Below are 22,163 nucleotides of genomic sequence, written 5' to 3' on the forward strand. Positions count from 1 at the left end.
ATTGTCTTATAATTGTTGGTCCTGACATATGAAGAATGTTCTCATTTACCCAGAAGGTACTAAGGCAGTCCTATTATCCTCATAAGGAGACAGGCAGGTCGGTGTTAGAAAGATGAGTATAGCCAGAGAGGTGAGTTGCTGGCCTAGGAACATGGGCAGCCTCCAGGAGGCAGAACATACCTAGTGTTGCTGTAACATAATGCTATAGCTTGGTTAATTTGTGAATGATAGAAATTTAGTTTTTACTGTTCTTGACACTGAGGAATCCAAGATCAAGATGTCCGGACTTATATCTCATGCTGACTCTCTGCAACAGACACAGTGTAGAATTGTGTCATTGTGTCCCCACAGAGTAGAAAGTAGAAAAAGCAAGGTAACACTCCCTTCAATGCCAGCCCTTTCATGTGGGAGCTACTCCAACTCATTAGGGGACCACCTTTGCCTTCATCAGCCCCTAAAGGCCACAGCTCTTCATAATGTTCTGTTGGAATTAGTGTCCATGTGAATGTTTGGGTGGAAACCATCATTCTAACCAGGAAGAGGGCTTCCCTAAGGCATACATCCTGCCAGCCATTTGATTAAAGAATTCTAGCATCTCTCTTCTGATACTCTCGATGATCTATGAACTCCCTTCCTTGCGCGCTTTGATTCTTAGTTTTAGAAAGTATTTATTCCGTAGTGCCCATGCCTAAATGTTCAGTCATTCATTTCTCAATGAATCTGCTTTGGCAAATGCTTTCCTACGTGACTGTGTTACACATTTTAAAAGTGAATACAGCTCATTTTATTCTAACTTGCCATCTGAATCTCACATATTATTTCATTTTTTGCTTGGCTGACATCACTCTAGCTCTGATAGAATGATCTTCGGTTTATTCCATGTATCCTTTGCCAATTGTCTTATGCATGTTATTTTTATTTCCCTGAGGAAGAAAAAGATCCTTAATTTTATGAACCATGCTTATTTGAGACCTTCAAAAACTACAAGTAGTTAATGATAGACAATATGTATTTGTATGTATAGTGTCTCTGTGTGTACATATTCATGTACGTGGGTGCACATGTGTATGAAGGTACCCAGGCATGTAATGCACATGTCTGTGGAGTTCAGAGCTTAAATATCATAGACCTTCCTTAGTCATTCTCCAACTTTATTTCCAGGACAGGGTCTCTCTTTGAATCTAGAGCTCACCAATTACACTTCACTCGCTGGCCAGGGAGCCCCAGGGAGCTGCTAGTCTTTCCCTCCCCTGGACTGGGATTAGAGGCATGTGCAGCTCTGCCCAGCACTTCTCATGGGTATTGAGGATCCAAATTCAAGTCCTTCTGCTTATCCAACCCGCATTCTCCTGACTGAGCCATCCTCCAGCCCCAGGGCTTAGACACCAGACTTCTCAATCAACCTTCATCCTGATATTTATATTAAGTATCTGGCATGAATGACTTCTTTGGGATTGTATTTCACATAGGTTCTTTTTATTTTGGATTTATGCTAAATACTTTTTTTTTTCCTTTTATACCTCAAGATAATGACTCCATTCTATTGAATGATTCCTAATTCTCTCATTACCTCCTACGCGCTTTTGAAATGAATGGGCATGCACTGTTATTATGCTCAAGCCTCTCACTGCTGCTGTGCACAGAAATGGTGTGTTGATTTCTAGGCCCCTCTTCTAGACAAGGGATCCTGAGTCAGATTCCAAGTCCATGAATGGGTGCCTTCAGATTGTGAAGATTGCAAAAGAGACTGAGAAGGAGATGTGGCTGTGGGCACAGCCATAGCGTTCCCAGCTTCTCCTCCAAGCAGAAGGCACAGGCCTCATAATCCATGAGCCTTGGTACTGCACACTATTTACTCTGATTTAGTGTGGTCATTGGCTGTGTGTTCATGAAGGTTATATAGGAGATGAGAGGGTCCTGAAACACACAGATGGTGCTGAAAAGATCCAAGCTGTCCAGACCACAGCTGCTTAATCAAAGTAATGGAGAATGATTCCTCAGTCTTCCTCCGCTCTCAGACATCTTTCACATCGCAGACATTCTTCATGGAACAGTAGCAATGATTACTAGTCATGATGTGAGGTAACAGCAAAAACTGTCACTACCTAGTTTGCTAACTAAAAGTAAATAAGTAGATGATGAAAATAACAGCAAAGGAATTCCTTTGGACAGCTCTGGAGCTGACGTCCTATGTGTCACAAGCGGCAGGACCCCGGTGACCTGTTACCCATGGGGAGCGTTGCTGAAGTTCAGACTAGAACCTCTTCCCACACCATCGGAGATGGATATCACCCACCCTTTAATCCCTTTACGCTTTTGCTTTCGGGTGGGCCGCCACAAAGAACTGCAAAAGAATATTCTTCCCATCTAACCTAGGCGAGGGAACAGCTTACATGGCACAAAAAAAAAAGGGGGAGGGGGGGCAGACGGCTCAGGAAGAAAACTGTTTTGACATTCGGCTTTCTTCTGAGCACAGCCATTAATCCTGCTGTCAGGAGGACTAAAGACACTTCCAGAAGAAGGTGTGAAGAACCGAGCTGGGTACCCGGCCACAACTGCATATAAATGCCAGTAAGCCTTCAGAGCCTCCCGCCCCTGCTTCCTCCCCCTGCTTGCTCGCTCCGCAACAGACCCGTGTCAAATCTTTGGTAAAATAAACCCTTTTTCTTTAGACCCAGAAATAAGACGCTTAATCTCTTTGGGAGACAACGAGTCTGCAGGAAAGCTGAGATATTTTTATTTATTGATTTCTGTTTTCATGTTTGAAGGGAATGAGGATTATATAAAGATGAGGGGGGAAGAAGAAGGAAGAGAGAGGGGGAGGGGGACCTGAATCGAATTAATCTTTAAATACCTAACCTATCTAACCGTTATGACAAAGAAAAGCAGTACCGCAGGGTCATTTCTGTGGTTGTGTCTTACCCGTTTCTGACGGGCTCACACATTGCTGAACACTCTGGTTTTCTCTGCTCAGGGTATCCAGGCACTGGTAACCGCGATGACCCTTGTGGGATGGGCCACTCAGGGCAGTCCCCAAGTGGCTTCTTTACCATTGCTCAGCAGCATGGTCTACTGCTGTTGCTCTCGACTCCAGCCCAGAAACGAGTCCAGCTGTGTGTTTGGGCCTTGTTAAGCCCTGTCTTTTTCCCTCGCATGATTTCCTTATTCATTGACAGTCTGCAGTCTTTCCTCATCCTCAGAAAGCCCCTCCCAGCTTCCATTCCTCTCTGAGACATGCTGACTCCTCTCTATTGATGTCTGAGGCCACATTAAAACAAGGTGGTCCCTCTAGGTAGCAAAAAATGCAGAGGTTGTGATAAAGTTTAAAGTTCTGACTGTTCCACCTGCAAAATACAGGACATTACGCCAATTTAAAATACTATTTGCATCTCAGTTTTCTGTACAACAAAAAAATAACCAGTATCCACAATTTAGCTAGTACTTGATGTGATTAAAATGAAGTGATATAAGGGACATAATAATTTCATTATCATTATGTACTCAAATAAATAACTTATATAAGCTCAACATTGATAAAAAGCCAGATTTATTTTAATAGAAACAGTATATTTTGCCCCAACAGTAGAAGCCTGAACACACAAGAACAACCTAGATTAACACACACATCAGACTTCATATGCATATTATACCACTCAAGTTTGTCTATGGAAGGTAAAATCAAATAATCATATTCTTTCACTTCTAGCTTGTGTATTTCCAGAATCCAAATTAACTGTGCTTATTTTGTTTGTGTTTAAAGTTTATTTTTAACTGACAACACAAAACCATAATGTTTGCCTCTGTTTGTGGGGTACTAGGTATCATTTTAATACACAAATCCATTATATACCATTTGAACTGGGTTAAACACATCTAGACCCTCAAATACTTTTCATTGACTTACAGTAAAGACACTGAAGTCCTTTCCTCTAGTGTGAGACACAGAGAGGGTTATTGTCATCCACAGTCTCTCTACTGCCAGATCACACCACAACTTACTCCTATCCAGTTCTAACGGTGCTCATGGGTCAGCCTCTTCCCACCCTTTCCTTCCTCCTGCCTATGTTCATTAGAGAATTCATGAATAGCATGCTCATGTTTATTGAAACAGTGATTTTCGTGAACAAGCAGACGTTTCTGCTTTCACAGACACACTTGGACCTCCTACATCCTGTGTTTTGAGACTGTCATTGTTGTAACCCTTGGTGATTTTGTGCTGTAGTCTCTCGTTTCCATGATTATTTTAATCTTGTTCATAAGACGATTGAGTTCTTTCTTCTGTATAAGCCTTAGGAAATAGAGGTTCACTCTGGTTTCCCTATCTATTTCTAGTCCTTACTAAAAGCAATGTGTGTCAGAAATCACCTGCTGCCTGTATTTGGGACTCTTGTGTCACAGAGAAAAACAATGCCACTTTCTAATATAGATAGATAGATAGATAGATAGATAGATAGATAGATAGATAGATAGATAGATGGATAGATAGATACATAGATAGATAGATAGATAGATAGATAGATAGATAGATAGATAGATAGATTTACCATATATTTGCTATATTTCTACAGTTTGTGTGTGTGTGTGTGTGTGTGTGTGTGTGTGTGTGTGTGGTGTGGTGTAAATGAGGCTGACGTATTTTGGAGACTGCCTGTCTGAAACCACTGTAGTTTGCCTAATGCATCCAGACAGTGGTGCCAATCTTATTCTCCTCTAAGCTTGAAGCCCCTCCATGACAAGACAGTGGGCTGCTTTCCTCAGGAATTCAGCAGTGAACCATAGTAGCCCCCAAAGTAATGTGACATGGGCACAACATTCATTGCTACGCTCTGAGGATTCGAGACCTGAAAAGAGCAAGCTTCATAAACTTGTATCAACAACGAGTGTCCCTTAATCTGTCCCTACACATCACAGAGTGACTGAATACACAATACCACAGAGTGATTCACCTTTCCAACCTAGTAAAGTACACCCGGCTCCTAAGATACCAGCAACAGAAGAGTTTTCACACTGTCCCCATGTGTCCTCCAGCACAGGTAGGCCCTCAAGGACCTTGTGTGGTATCTGGTGGTATGCATTCACAACTGAGATATCCTTTTAGGGTTTATGAGTTTGATGTGTTAAAAAACAAGTCGAAATACTATGCTCCTAAGAGTTTTAAATGCTTCAAATTTATATCAAATATCATTGCTTTGTTTCTCTGTAGCCTAAGAGCAAAAGGTGTTTTGGTTTCCTTAGAATGATGACTGGATTTATTTTTTAAATCAATTTTAATATATAATAAAGATATTATACATTTAATAAAAACATCATTTTTTTCTAATGATGTTTGGTGATATCAGAAGATAGAGCAATATTGAATAAATCTTCCTGCCAGAAGTAGCTGGTTAGAACTGAGGGGTGCTGCCTCATTTAAAGGGGGTTGTTCAGTTTAAATACCTGTGACTCCCATGCCTTCCCTGAGAATAGGGCTGAGTTTCTGCCACCTTAGTCCTTACATGGGCATTGTTGTTTGCCTTGGAGTGAACAATCTTTTTCTAAACATTTCTTTCCTCCAGCAGAGGAAGCCAAGAGGAGAGGCGGAAGAGGAAAGCCAGGCCAGAGTATAACTCCTCCCGGAAGTAGAAAGCACTGGCTATGACTCACCCCGGCTACATCACTTGCTCCCCACAGAGGCTTCACTGTGCAGTTCCAGTTCTAAACCTTGTTGGCTCCGGGGGCAGCTGAACCACTGTCCTGTTGCTCTGCTAAAGAAAGATGAGGGATCTTGCCGTTGAGACTGTGTTCTGACTAAAACTGTTACATCTTCCCTCAGAGCGCCGACTTACGCTTCAATAGCTCCTTCAGAATTCTACTCTAAATATTAAAATAAATATTTGTGTGGTAAGAAATCAAAATTAGAGGTAGATTATAGAGTAAGTTATTACTGTTAGGATCGCCTATAATCTAACTGGAGACATTTTAATGAGTCATATTTCTATATAAAAAAATACAAGAAAGCCCTGGGCAATTTAACAAAAAAATCATTAGGATTTAGGAAGGTTCCACAACCGGTGCTGGCCCTGGAGAGGGTGCTGCTCAGTGAGGTGGGAACAGCTCAGCTCAGGGAAGCTGAGTGACAGTTTTCTTAACATGCTTCTGATGACAGGCAATTGCCAAAGAGGCTTAGTTTGGTTTTTTGTTTTGTTTTTGTTTGCTTGTTTTTGTTTGTTGTTTTCTTTCTTAGTCTTCCATCTATTAACTTCAGACTCAAAGCCTACACACCTAGAATCCCCAGAAGAAATGACATTTTCCCAAAAAGAAGTCAGTGTACCTTGACTGACAACCTCACCAAGAGAAAAAGAAATAATTTTCTAAAGAAAAAACAATCAGATATTTAGGACCAGGATCAGAAGTGGAAGGATGCTAAACCAGAGCCAACGCCACTTTCTTTTGTTGGTTGGAGTCTAGCAGGAGATTTCGAATGTCTTTACATTCTGTAAAGATGTGATGGAATGAACATGGGATGACTTACTCTGCACTCCGCTACAGTTTGCCTCCCATGGATGGAGGGTGATGTGTTGACAGCCTGAATCCCCTGTAAAATAAATACCCAAGGTCCCCACATAACTGGAAGTGTCTCAATCTCAGCATTTCAACTCTAGAGGAAAATTTAAGTCATAAAACCCTCAGAGAGCAGAACTAGAAAAAAAAAAGTATAACTGTATTTAAGCTGCTATAAGACAGAAGAGTAGATCTAAGTGCTAAACATGATTTGAGTTTTCTCTAGCAAGAATAGTGCTCATTAACCACCATTCTCAGCTAGATAGAGTTAATCCATGGTGCCCCAGGGTAGAGCTCAACTCTCCCTTCAGGATTTGTTAGAAAAACAAAGGATGCCCCATTCTTATTTTGGTCTCTTCGGCTTCATTTATCCATAGATTTTTCAGGGTGAGACAACAGCATGTCTGAGAGTTACCAAGGACCAGGCAGAGCTCAGGAGATTTAGCCAGAATATCACAAAATATGTAGAGCTTGTGACACTGTAGACATGCTGCAAAGATTCATGGGAAGAAGAGGGATTATTTATGCCAGAGGGAAGAATCGCAATAGGAACATGTGGGGATCTGAGTTGATGAATTCAGAACTGAGGTGAATTTAGTCTTTGTTTGTTAATCTAATCCAACAGCCTTTGAAATCCAGCGGGCTGAAAATGGTCAGTAGGCGGTGTGGACCTGTCAGCAAGCTCTCTGAAGCTACTTCAGTTGATGGGGAAAGACATGGAGTGTGGACAGGGAAGTGTGGAAGGAAGGCATCATTTTGAGCAAGAGCTGGCTGTGATGTTTGCAAGTCCTCTAAGTGGGGGAACAGAACATGCAAAGAAGAATTAGTTAAAAGGTTCAACAGCAAATTGTGTTAAGAGTTAGGTCTATTTTGTAGCTTATTTATATATTTTTTTCGAATTTTTTTTCTTTATTAAGAAATTTTTTACTCACTTCACATACCATCCACAGATCCCCCCTCCTCTCTCCCCCATTCCCCCAGCCCTCTTTCCCGAGCCACCCCACATCCCCACATCCCCCAAATAGAGGTCTCCCATGGAGAGTCAGCAGAGCCCAGCACACTGAGCATAGGCAGGTCCAAGCTCCTTCCCACTGCACAAGATTAACTTTAAAAAGTCAGTAGCCCTCCTATATACAAATGATAAATCAGCTGAGAAAGAAATCAGAGAAACATCATCCTTTATAACAGCCACAAATAATATAAAATACCTTGGTGTAACTCTAACTAAGCAATTGAAAGACCTGTATGATAAGAACTTTATTTATATTTTTAACCATTAGGAAAAAGCAAATTAAAACTACTTGGAAGCTTTAGCTTAACCCAGTCAAAATGGTTAAGATCAAAAAGAAAAAAATTACAGTAAATGCTGGCACAGAAGTGGCAGAACAGAAACACTTATTCACTGCTGGTGGGAGTACAAAGTGGTGTAGTCACTATGGAAACCAAGTGGAGGCTGTCTCCTGGAAGTCGATCTACCACATGATCCAGCTATACCACCCAAATGTCTCTATAGTCTAATATATAAATACTCCATCATCTCTACTCTATTTATGATAGCCAGGAAGTGGAAACAGCCCAGATGTCCATCAGCTGATAAATGGGTGATGAAAATGTGTATATCTATCTACACAATGAAGATAGAATGCAGTAGCATAAAAGCTAAACAGGGAATAATGGAACAAAAAGGGTTAAACTGAGGTAGGGAATGGAGGGAGGGTAGAGGAGGTAATATGAGGAGAGATTACTAATGCCAGAGGGTAAGACTGTAGAAGTTTCTTTCTCATTACATTACATTACATTAATACTATCCAACTCATTGAGATGGGGTACCTATACCCTTCTCCAATAGTCCTACTTTGGTGTATTAAAAATAATACAGAAAAGCCATATAAGAACATAATTTTACCATCTACCCTCTCTCATCTCAAATATAGGCAATCTGGAGAGTCCACGGTGATTCAGGCAATTAGAGTAGGGCTGATCACATGGTGCTCAGTGCTGTGACAGCAAACGCTGAACTTCATTATGAGCACTCTAAACCATGGTATGATCATCATAGAGCCAAGGAGGGGTCTAGAATTCTGTTCCTGGACAAAAGAGCAAAATTCATGAAAAATTTTATATCATAATTTATACACAATATCTAAAATATGACAGGACATCTGAAGAAGTGAAAAAAACAGAAAAATATTTTCCATTACCAAGAGGAAAATGGGCCAATGTAAGTAGAAGGACAAATGACCAGATATTGTATTTAACAGATCCAAAGTTAAATATGTCTGTATAGGTGTTATTTATAGTAAAAGATAGTTTAAAACAAATACAGGATGAAATATGTGGATAGTAACAATAGTCATAAGATGAAAAATCATCAGTCATAATTCTAATGACACTAAAACTTGACAAATAGGATTGCATAACATTTGAAAGCTGTAGTACAGTACAGAATAATGAAACATATTTGCCTGCTGTTCTTGTGACAGTAGATTAATATCTAGAATATAGAATAAACTAGAAAAGTAAAACACACACACACACACACACACACACACACACACACACGATCCAAATCATCTAATAAACAAATTGAGAGGTTAATTGAATTGACAGACAGCAAAAGAAGAAACACAAATGCCAATAACTATGTGGGGGAGGTATGAATAGCCTTAGTCATCAGGGAAGTGCAAATCAAGTCTGCCATTAGATTCTCACTCACCCAGGCATATGGGCTATCATCAAGACAAGAAAGAACAAAAGCTGGTCATGACGCAGGGAACAAGGATCTCTCATACATTGCTGGGAGGCATGTCACTAGTGCAGTCACTATACACATTAGTATAGAGGTGTCTCATAAAATGAAAGATAGAACTACTGTATGCTTGGGCTGGGCACTTCTGGGTCTATATACCTGAATGAATCTATGTCAGTATACTACAAAGACAACTGTACATGCATGTTTATTTACCTAAGTTTCTTTTCCTTTTCACATTTTTTTGGGGGATGGGGCACAAGGACATGACATGTGGAAGCCAGAGGCCAATTCAAAGGGGTCAATTCTCTCCTTCAACTTTGTATATTCTGGTGTTGTTGAACTCAGGTCATCAAGCATGGCAGCAAGTGCCTTTCCTCACTGAGTCATCTCACTTACCCTACAGTACATTTATTATGACACTACTCACAACAGCCAAACCGTAAAATCAGCCTATATGTCTATCAACACAGGAATGGATAAAGAAACTATGGTGTGTGTACACAGCAAAGTTTTATGCAAGCATAAAGAAGAACAAAATCCTATTATTTGTGAAAAAAATGGATGGAACTAGAGATCATCATGTTAAGTGAAATTAGTCGGACCAAGAAAACAAATGTTGCATCTTTTCTCTCAGACGCAGAATAAAATTTTAAGTATATATTTAATTAAATATAAATATATAATTTGTGTATTTATAATGAAAGTATAAGGGAGAGCACTTAGAAGAAGAAAAATGCATGAGGTGGCTGAAGGGGATGAGAAGACAATGAGGGTGTCAGGATGAACAAAATACATGCCATAATGTGTGGAAATGCTACAATAGCACCCACTATTCTATACACTAAAAACAATTAAAACCCTAATAAGAAGGAGACATAGGAACATGTCTGTAGCCCCAGTTACTTTGGGGGCTGAGGCCAAAAAAAAAAAACAAAATCACTTATGGCTAGAGAACAGCCTAGGCAATGTAGCAATGCCTGCTTTTCAACCAAAAAAATCCTACTGCTGAAAATTATAGGCCAGAGAAACAGTTCAATGCATAAAGGTCCTTGCTGCCACCAAGCCTGACAACTTAAATTCAACCCTCAAAACTCAACTCACATGGAAGAAAGAGAGTGACTTCCATAAGCTTTCCCCGAACCTCCACATGGGCACCTCTGTGCAAGTCAGAGCAAGCCCTGATTAAATGTCGATAAAAATGGGAAACCAGTTGGTGATATTGTAGAGTGAGTAGAACCCTCATACATTTTTGGGGTACTGTAACATAATACACAAATTACGGGAAATATTTTAATTTTTCTTATATAGTTTGGCTTTCATACACCTACAACTTAGATGCTGTATTTTCCTTATCTATCTGGAAAAATGAAAATATTTTTCACAAAACCTATCACATCAGAATTTTTATTGCCAAAACTGGAAGCAGCAACCAACAGGAGAATGCACAAAGTCTTCAGTGAGCTCATGCCACAGAATAAACTTTAAGAAATCAAAGAATAAAGCTGCCCAAACACTGTGAAAGAACCTTAAAAGCTACACAGGGCAGAAGTTCCAGATACAGAAGAACATGTACAACATGAATCCATTTACATGAATTTCTGTAGGTCAGGTGTGCTGGCATGCACATGTCTGTCTGTGTCCAGCAGTCAGCAGGCTGAAGTAGGAGGGTCAAGAGTTCAAGGCCAGCCTGGACTACATAACAATACTATGTATCAACATGCACAAACACACACATGAAGCGGGGAGGAAGGAGAGAATAAAATGAAGAACATAAGAAAAAGAAAAGTTGTACAATAGGCAAAAGCAATCAATGATTATAGAAATGACAATTATCTTTTCCTCTTTGGAAGGGGATTGATTGTCAGCTCAGAAATGGAGACAGCAGAGCTTTAAGAGTGCTGCAAATGTTCTATACAATCTGTACCTTGATTTCACTCTGTATACTTTAATACACATCTAACAGTACCCACCAAAATAAAACTTCGCCGGGCGGTGGTGGCGCACACCTTTAATCCCAGCACTCGGGAGGCAGAGCCAGGCGGATCTCTGTGAGTTCGAGGCCAGCCTGGGCTACCAAGTGAGTTCCAGGAAAGGCGCAAAACTACACAGAGAAACCCTGCCTCGAAAAACCGGAAAAAAAAATAAAAAATAAAAAATAAATAAAATAAATAAATAAATAAATAAAACTTCTATTCAGTACAGAAATTATTCTTCATTTAAATCAAGACCTACAAGGTAAAAGAACACAATGGGGAATTTTATGACAAATTTTTAAAAATTAGACAAAATATGAAATTTTTAATCAAATACAAACTTCCAAATGAATGTAAGAACCTGAATGCTGTGGCAACTATAAATATCACTTGACTTAAAGTTCAGAGAACCTTGTAAAAGAGGGAACAGAAAGATGTCAGAGCCAGAGGATCAGGGAGTTTGCTGTGAGACTGTGTCTCCTAGGAATGTCAGAAGCTGCAACTACAAAGTCTCACCAACATGACTGCCTTAAACATGAGCTGAACAAGGGCATCAACAGACATGCAAAATGGATGGGGAAAGACCATGTGGCCTCAACCCTATACAATGAACTACAGGCAGTTGAGGAATGCTGAGAGGAGCCAAATAGTCTTCCCAGGGAAGAGCACATCAACTAATTATTAGATTTCAAATGGTCATCCCTGAAAATATACATACAAGTAACATTATACAGACTCAGCACGTTGTATTTAGGAATATTTATGTATGCAACATGCATGCATGAAACAATGATTAATTAAAAAAGAAGCCATGAACTGAAAAAAGAGTAATGAGGAGTATGAGAGAGGGTTTGGAGGGAGAAAAGAAAAGGGGGAAGTGATATAATTATAATCTCAAAAATAAGGAAGTAGTAAAAGAAAAACATTTGAAACTATGACAAAAGAGAATCTCCAATATTTGTCTGCCTATCTCCTCTCAACCTCTTCCTGTTTGCAAATTACTTATCCTGTGTCAGAATCCTAAGTTTTGCTCTTGGACCTGAATCCACTAATGATGGTCCTCAAAAGAATAGCAGAAAAGAGACACAGCAATGAGAAAAGAAGAACATGTAAAGATGGAGACAGAGATGGGACATTTGTAGTCACAGAAGCTGCCTAGAAGAAGACCCAGGTGAGGTACAGCCCTCTGCTGGAGCCTTTGCATGGAGAGCAGCCTTCCCACACCTTCATTTCTTACTTTTGATGCAAGAACTGGGAGAATACACTTCTCTTATTTGGGGCTACAAATCTATGATCATGCTTGTGACTGCTTCAAGATATGAATCCAGAGCTTTCCAGGAAGGGATAAAATAGTTATTTACAGAATATATAGTTTCCATGGGTATCTGGAAAAGGGTGATATGTATCCACACTCACAGAGAGGGAACTTTACTCATATGGTGCTCATATATACAAAATGAAGATAGACCTATAGCACTTTATATCTTTATTCAGTAACAACCATGTTACTCAGTAAATGAAAGAACAAATTAATGATCAGCATTTGGAAGTTGAGAAAAGAGGATTAAAAGCTCAATGCTAGGACACCTACTGAGATCCTATGTCACAAGATAAAAAGAAAACCTCTTACAGTCAACAATTTGTAGCATTGCTGTTCCTTTATAGCCTGTTTCTTTTGAGTGGCTTCACATAAATATTCAGCTCTTCAGCTTTCTAATTCCTCTGTTAATAATCAACACTATGGCTAAATAGATAAAGACTTGTGGTAGAAATAAAAAGATGAGTCCGAATTGTCAGGATGTTCTTCATCTTTAAGAAATGTCTGTATTTAGACAGCTTGTTTGAGCTGCACTGGATATAATAGGTTGTAGCCACTGTCCTTACCACTTCACTTGCTCAAATAAAAAGAAATACCCCTTCTACACTTTCCATAAACCATGATGAACTTCTGGACTCTTTCTACTGTTTCTGGGCATGGTGAGTCAGGGTATTTGTCTCAGAATTCTCTTGCCTAGGTATACCCCTTTACTTACACCAAGTGTCTGAGAATTTCATACATGTACACAGTATATTAAGATCGTATCAAGTACCATCTCCTCCCTTTAATTGCTTCCAGATCTCCCAATATGTGCGCCTGAGTGCATGCCTTCTATTTTTCATTCATTCTTTTTGTATTCAATCATTAAAAAAAGAGAAAAACGTGCTCCTCTAGCCTGCTAGACCTAGGAGGTGTCTAGGAACCATGTTAATAGAGACCTGAGAAGTCAAGCCACCTAGGTACTGTTTGCCTTAACTAGATGCTTTCATGATTGTAGACCAATTGCTTTAAACCTAGGAATTTGTGGGTGGGGTTATGCAATGTTATTGTATCAATAGATAATCAATAAACTAAGCAAGAAAGTATCCATGACTTCACCTCTTTATGGGCACCCATATTTTAAATTTCATCGGTTGCTACTTTGAAGGCAAATATAAAGTTGCAATATTCTAACAATAAGCATTTATTTCTCTAACATTCAATTTCTGCCTACTGTTTCTGTCTTCTTGCACACCACTAACTTGCTTCACTGCCAATTCACAACATAATCCTTTTGGAGACATTTTAAGTAGACATTTGACTCAATTCAGGAAGAGCCAACAAAGCACACAGCCCTTGTGACATCAGGTTAGCTGTAAACAGCTGTGATCAAATTCATGCATGCGCAGGCACTAACAGCCTTGTCACAGCTGCCACTTGTGTGACAGCCGTTGTAAAGTATCATCAATTAGAAAGCCATCCCCTCTCAAAATGTTGAAATGTAAGAAAAATGTGCTCCTTGGAATCAGTCAAAAAAAAAAAAAAGTAATTCCTTGGGCACTGCGTTAACAGCTTGAATTGTTATTGTTGAAATTTGGATTCTTTCTATGGAGGAATTTTAGGTTAAACTCCATGACTTTTCAACCCATGGTGGGAATATCAGAAAGGTTGGTGCCCATTGCCAATGCCAGCATCCTTTGACCTGATATTACAAGGAATCTGTTCACAAACTTGACACTTGGGCTTCGTTGCAAAGTTACATGCCCGTGGTAGGAGAGGAAGAATAGAGCCACAGGCTTACCTTCTAAGGTCATTAGGTTCCAACATGGAACATCATGTTAACTCTAAAATCTAGTCTAGCCTTCATGAAAGCACAGTTTTCAAAGGAAAAGGAAAAAATTGATTCAACAGTCTATTAGCTTGACGTCTATCTTTTAAATATCTATGCATTTAGTAACTGAGTTCTGCTAATCTCTAGACCCAGATGTCACTCATGTTAGGTACAAGCAAATAGCTTAGGAATTCAGGAGGATCCTAGAAAATGGGATGAGAAATTTGCTTCCATGCATTTCTACAGAAAAATAAAAAATGGTTATAGAATAATTGCTCTGTTTTTCCTGTTCTATATTCAATGTAGTGGGAGAAGGTGGAAGACTTAGGCTTCTCACTTGAAGTTGACTGCTATTTTCTACAAGCAATATTGGGAAATTCATATTTGCTAATTCTCATAGTTCTTTTCAATGATAATAAAAAAATAATGGCACATTTTGAGGATTGAGCGCCAAGTACTGGAGTAGGATTTTTCACGTGCAAAATAAAGTCATTTAATCCACGAGCTACAAAATGAGATTTTTCTATTTCATATTAGTATCTCTTTACTTTCTTTCATCAGATTGAGATGGGAATTGTGCTAAGTACAGACTCTTAGACTGAGCTACCCCGAACCCCATCCTAGACAAGTTTTATTATGGGCACATTTAAACAGTAAACTTCAGGAATGGGCAATGAGTCAACTTGCTCAGTGTTAGAAGGCTTGAAGTTGAAAGAGTCAGGAATGAATCTCAGACAGATGAGCCTTGGAGATCACAATGTTTTCAATGCTGGTGTCCTGCTTCTCCCAGATGGTGACTCCTCTTTCCCCTAGACCCTGGCAACTGCCACTCTGCTTTCTGTTTCTATGCGTTCGACCACTTTAGATATCTCATGTAAGTAGATTCATGCAATATTTGCCCTCTTGTCTTACTTTCCACAGATCCTTGGGCTTTGCCCATGCTACACCATGCATTTAAATGTATTTAATTTTTAAAGCTGAACACATGGTATATGTATGTTCCATTCTGTCTACCCATTCACCTGTCAATGGACACACGTGTTGCTTCCCCTTTCAGTTACTGTGAATAATGCTACTGTGTGCTCCCCATCTTCTTTGAGAAATACAGTTATTTTATTTTTGAGGCAGAGACTCATTCTGTAGCCCTTTCAGGCTTTGAATTCACTGTGTAGATGAGATTGGCCTCAAACTGGTAACAATCCTCCTGCCTCAGCCTCTCATATCTGGAATTATAGGCATGAGCCATTGTATCTGGCTGGATAAGGTGACATTTAATGATGTTGGGAGATTATAATTTATGGGAAGAGGAATAAACTGTGTAATATATTAATTAAATATTTTCACAATATAATTTCTGCTATATCCTACATTATGTTTCTTTAGACTTTTGATCTCAGAGACACAGAAACAAGCAGCCAAACAAATACACTCATTCACTTCTCTAGAACAGCACCTGCTCTTTCTTCCTCCAAAGGGAATATGATTTTCACATTAGAAATAAGTCAATATAAAAGCTAATTGCATTGGATACTGAAGACTTTGTTTTATCTTGCTTCTTACAGCAGGAAATAATTGGGAATTCAACCTTGAACAAGCCCGTCTTTCACAAATTCTGTTAGTGGAAAGCAACTGCCAAATGCAATCAAATCTATTTTCCTTTCCATTGATATGACAGGTACACAGTGAATGAGAACACAGGAACACCTGCATATCCTCACTGAAAGCATCAACCTGTCTTCCCTTCAATCGCTACCTCTCTGGCTCAGGTTGAAACAATCATGACCATTGATTTATCAAATACGTGGTGTTTCTGAGGGAAAAAATTAAATAGATCGCATCAAAGTAGCTCCATCTCCTTTTCCAACAACAACACCAGGAAGAATAAACCCACACAGCACAATGGTGTTTATATATTTACTTGTGATGCACCTTTTCCCAACAAAACTCAAGACATCTGACAAAAATTTAGTGTTCAAACTTATGTGTTTTTATCTTTAGCAAGTTAGTATTTAGTGTTTCATAAATTTCAAGATGTTTACAGAAGAAAGATATTTAGATTCTCCCTTGTTTTGCCTGATAACTTATACCAAAAAAAAATGGAAGTTGAAACTTTAAGTTGGAAATTTAAGTTGAAATCTGTCATTTAAAACTTTTAAAGTTAATTTGTTCAGTTTTTAGAAAAATATATGAAGAGTTAGGCATGTTAGATACTCATTTCAGGGCATAAGGATGTGGCTCAGTGGTAGTGTGTTTATCTGGAATGCCCAGGGTCCTGGATTTGGATCCCAGCACGTCAAAAGAAAAAAAAATACAAATTTCAAATTAAAAAAAAAAATCATCACACTTTTCAACATAAAATTCAAAGCATTGCAGATTAGGCTAACATTATTTACCTGGTGGACTAGCTTCATGGTTCCCAAATAGAAGAATTTCCCAGCACTCAGAAAACAATCCCTATGAGAAACCCCAGCCTTTATGGTTATGTGATATGCACCAAATGCACTTCTTGGGTTTGACATCATTCCCATTGTTTGGGGCCAGCTCTACAATATTCTTTGCTTTTCTTTAAGCATACTACACTCAAAGAAACATCATCATGCTAGGCGGGGCTGCTCTATAGTAATATAACTCCTGAAAAAAAAAAAAAGAAAGAAAGAAAGAAAAATTCTCAGGCTCTTAGAGTAGAAGACTTTGTCTTTTCAGGTCTGCCATTTTTACTAAGGGAGCTAAGAGAGAGGATCATTATTTTGAAAATTATTAGTCTGGACAGGGGTGAAAAGCTTGTAAATTCTCAATCCAACATGTAAGTGCTTTAGCTCAGAGTGACACTTATCGCTTCCATTCACAAACATCAGAATGAGTCACATGACCCACTACAACACAATAGAGACACAAAAATAAAATACTATTATGTTTATCAAAGTAAGAAGAATGACAATATTTCATAAGAAGCAGAGGTCGTAATCCTACAGCCTCCCCTTTTTGTGTGTAGTCTCTATGTGTGTTCATGTGGAGGGTTATATGAAAGTTGGGGGTCATCAAGTGTCTTTCTCAACCACTCTCCTTGTTTTCTGAGACAGAGCCTCTCACTGAATCTACAGCACAAATGATTCATTGAGGCTGGCTAAGCCCCGAACTCTTCAATGCCTTTTGCTTCTGTCTCCACAGTGCTGGAATTATAGGCTTGTACTGTCCTGCCTGGTTTATTATGTAACTTCTGGGGTCCTGAACTCAGTTGCTCCACCTTGCCTGACAAGTACTCTACACAAACTGAGCCATCTTCCCAGCCCTATTTTAGGGTGTTTTAATTCTTTATCTTCCTTTTTCAAATGCTGGACTTTAGACAAACTCACATTGCCACAATGTTCTGAGCTTTGTCCAAATCCTTAATAGGGGTCAGTCCCGCTGGTCCTATCCAAAACAAACCTGCCTGTCCTTTTCACTCATCACCCTGCTTGATCTGTTCCTCACCCATGTTGATGTGAAATACTATTTTACTTGTTACTTGTTTGACACACACATTAAATTTAAATACATAGAATGCTGTGCTTTCTGCAATATACATTAATCACTGGTATATCTCCAGTGAATAACAGAGTATCTAGAATTCAGCAATTAACGTTTTTTTAACTAGAATTAATACTTTTTGAATGAACAAATACATGCAACAAATCAATGTTAAGATGTTTAGAGACAGACCTCTATCTATTCATGTATATATGTGTCAAAATGTCAATTTAATTGCAAGTAAACAAATTTAATTTCATATTGCATTTTAAGTATCAAAAGAAAACCTGTAGTCTTTGAAGTGTTATGAGAACACTCTGATTTTCCTCCTGAGGTTCCCTCTGCTGGTGGTACTCCTGGAACAGGGCAAAAATTAGGCTCAGGAGCTCAGATTAACCAAATCTAGGAAATGAAGAGAACTCTTTAAATAGTAATTTGTTTTCTTTGGAAAATTGATTTACCCCTTCATCCCTTTCCCGTTATTATCTTTTCCAAGATCATGTTTAAATGCATAGGGTGGGACAGAGTCTGGGTCCCGAAATGTTCCCTGTGTCCTCTGGGTCCTCCCTGGTCTTCACCGTGCAGTGAATGAACTGAGAGCTTTCTTTACTGACGTGCCCTGAGGTGAACTAATTCTCTCCGGCTATTTGTATTTCATGTGCCAAAAGACAAAGCACTGTTTGCTGTCATTTGCTACTCACATCCCCTTAAAATTTGTATCCTAGGAAGTGGCTGTGTTCAATATCTGTCCTGGTGACTCTCCCGGTCGTCAGCAGTGCAGGGGTTGATGGTTCCAACCAGCTAGTCCTTGGCTGTCTGGATGCTTCTAAACCGTATCTCCCTCACATCCTGCCTGCTTCCCTTAGGTAAAGGAAGTGGTAGCCAGGACCCTTAAATCTATCTTTATTTGACAGTCTACAAGTTCTCATCTCATAATGAGTCAGAAGAAACTCTACTTTCTTTTTCTTATTCATTATTTTGAGGACGAAACTTTTTATTGGGAAGGCAAGAGAAAGTAAGTTCTAGAGACAAACAGATTATCTTCTCCAAATTTTCTTTATATATTTTTTTCGTTATTTGAAACACTGTTGAAAACATTACTGTGTCACAGGCATCTGGATATTTATTAAAATTAAAATATTATTAAAATTAAAATCCCAAGATGCATGACCTTTACCTTAGTTCATAAAAGAGGATCTCTTTTCCCCAGTGGACTCAGTTTGGGACATTAGGTTGAAAACTCGGTTGCCAAAATGTCCACCACCAAGGAACCACCTTAGGATACATTTCTTTGTGTTCATTTCAGGCTTCCCAATGAAGCAGTTTAAAGAAACAAGGCATTAAGTAGCATGTAAATACGTCCCTTAGCTAAAATGACTGTAGGAAAGAATGAGCTTGGATAACATTAGAGCCCAATTAGCCTTGAAATCTGCATCACCATGAAAAATTCATGTAGCCCAGAAGCAACCAAATTATCAACAGAACTTTCAAAACCGCACAAACCTATGAATTTTATTTTATACAAGATAATAATTTAAAATGCATTTTGCCCTAGTTGCATACACATTCTGTGCCAGAGGAAATAGATAGATTTAGTACAAGGAAACACAAAAGCCCAGGCCTCCAGAAGTCAACCTGAAGGCTAAGCAGGTCAGTTTGCTTACTGCTGGGCAGTGGCACCACACTGCTATGATTCCTGTCTTCCTTTGCATTTAGCTCACAGAAGTGTGATAAAGGGCATTTATTAATTAAATATAAAACAACAACAAATCGGTGGAGTGTTTAAAATATAGAATCAGACTCTACCAGAAAACCCCGGAGCTAACAATGAATACTTTCAGCAAAGTAGCAGGAAACTTAATTAACATTCAAAAAGCGATGCCCTTCCTATATACCATTGACAGACTCAGAAAGAAATAAAGAAACAGCCCCATTCACAACAGCCTTAAGAAAAATAAAAACCTTACAATAAATCAAAACAAGGAAATGAAAGAGCTCTACAATTAAGATAGTTAAAACCCTAAAGAAGAAAATTGAGTAGGACACTGGTAAAAAGACATCCTATACTCATGGATAGGAAGAATATGAAAATGTCCATCCGACCAAAAGCAATTTACAGACTCAATCCAATCTCAATCAAAACGACAACTCAATTCTTCACAAAATTAGATTCATATGGGAACGCAAAGGACCTTGGATACCCAGAGCAATCCTGAACAACAACAACAATGTTGGAGATATTGGTATATCTGATGGCAAATTATATGATGGGGTCACAGTAATACACAGCACAATGGAGGAGCTGCGGAAGTTGGACAACTGCATCTCTCTCCTGAATGTTCTTCTCACATCTGCAACACTCTCTGCTGCCTGCTCAGCAAAACAGCCACCAGAAACAGCTCATGTCTGATCTCAAAATCCACACTAGAGAGATCTTTGACAGTTGCAGAAATCCTACTATAGTGATTGACCTCTGAAACTCAAAAGGAGGTCTATTCTGAGCTGCCATACCCAGTCATACATCATCTGGAATCTATGAGGCCCTGGATCTTTGAGACAGTGGTAAAATCTGCTACATAGGAAAGGTTGCCCCAGTGGCTGTCAAGTTGGCCATACAAGAGTGCATGATACTTCCTATGGGTGCATCAGACGTTCAGCTTCTGGAAAGCCATGAACATTGGAGAGGAAGTCTACCACAACCTGAAGAATGTCATCAAGGAGAGATCCATGGAAGAGGCCACCAACAGTTCGGGGAGTAGGTTTGCACTTAACCATGGGAATGAAAAAGCCCTGAGACTGCTGAAAAACGCAATTGGGAAGACCTGCTATACTGACCAGGTCATCACTGGCATGGATATGGCTGCCTCTGAGTTCTTCAGGTATAGAAAATACCACCTTGGCTTCAATTCTTCTGATGGTACCAGGAGGTACATCATACCTGACCAGCTGGATGACCTACATATTGTTTAGGTGGAAGCCCTACCAGTGCCATATACCCAATGAGTCTGGGATTAGGTAGAAGCCTCACCTTGGCTCCACCTCTCTCTCCCCAGATCCCACCCCAGAGAAAGCTCACCAAGCAGCAGCTCCACCCCCAAGGGTATTTAAAGTCCAGCTCACAGACTTCCCCCTCATGGTTCCCCTCATGGCTTCTCCTCTCTCCTGGGACCACCCAGGAATGTTTTGTTCAGATTAAACCTGAACTTACTAATTTGGCCTGATCTGATTCACTGCATCAGCAGAGAGGCTCAATACTGAGGTACAAAAACTTTTCACATATGACCTTTATCCTAGATTATCCAGTGATGTCCATTGGAGACTCCTTTGACCAGGATGACTGGGAAGCATGTCAGCCATTCACAGCTAGTTGTAGGCATCCAGGTGGATAGGGGTGATCCCACATTGACCAACCCTAAGAGGATAGCCGAGGATGTTGGGGATAAGTCCTGCAACTGCCTCCCGCTCAAAGTGAAGCACACTGACTCTGACAAAGTCTTTGTAAGTATGCAAGTTTCCCAGATCAATGGCATGTTGTGTTGATCTGAGTGACTAGCCAAGTACAATTAGATCCTCAGAATCAAGGAGGAACTGGACCCAAGGCTTAGTCTGCTGGTAGGTCCTTCAAAAACCCTTGGCCATGGCCAAGTAAACTGGGGGTTGACAATCTTTGGAGTCAGCAGTCACCACAGCTACTTAGACGCCTATCCCTGGTGTCATCCAGCAGCCCTAGGCTGGCCCAGTGCTTGATTGGCCTCTGTAGTTAACACCCTCTCCTGTCATTGGCCCAGAGCTTTGCCTGACCACCCAGAGCTAGACATCCCAGCTCTATAATCATATGATTAGTTCAAATTATTGTTTCTGTCACTTCACTTCCCACCTAGCATCTGGAGCCTTCTTCGTACCTCCAGTGTTACCTCCAGTGTGGCCACAGGCCTGATTCCTTGTAATTCTGTTAGCAAAATAAGAACCACAGAACCTTACCCTCAAAAAAGCCAGTATGGTTCTGACACAAAACCAGACATGTACAACAATACGATGGAGCAGAGGACACTGAGATCAGCCCATGCAATGACAGCCACCTGATTGTTTTTTCTCAAGAAGGACAAAAATACAGTGGAGGAAAAACATAACGTTTTAAACAAATGGTGTATAAATAACCTATAGATAGATAGATAGATAGATAGATAGATAGATAGATAGATAGATAGATAGATGAATAAAACTTGATCCTTGTCTCTCATCCTGCATATAAATCAAATTACA

General features: G+C 39.6%; 1 pseudogene; it reads left to right on the plus strand.

Annotated features, from left to right (window-relative positions):
• The window catches only part of LOC131923630 (alpha-enolase-like), a 63,345-nt pseudogene extending 41,681 nt beyond the window's left edge, over positions 1 to 21,664 (plus strand).
• Positions 21,665 to 22,163: the final 499 nt, after the last annotated feature.

The sequence above is a fragment of the Peromyscus eremicus genome, chromosome 13 (assembly GCF_949786415.1).
Source record: "Peromyscus eremicus chromosome 13, PerEre_H2_v1, whole genome shotgun sequence".
Lineage (NCBI taxonomy): Eukaryota > Metazoa > Chordata > Mammalia > Rodentia > Cricetidae > Peromyscus > Peromyscus eremicus.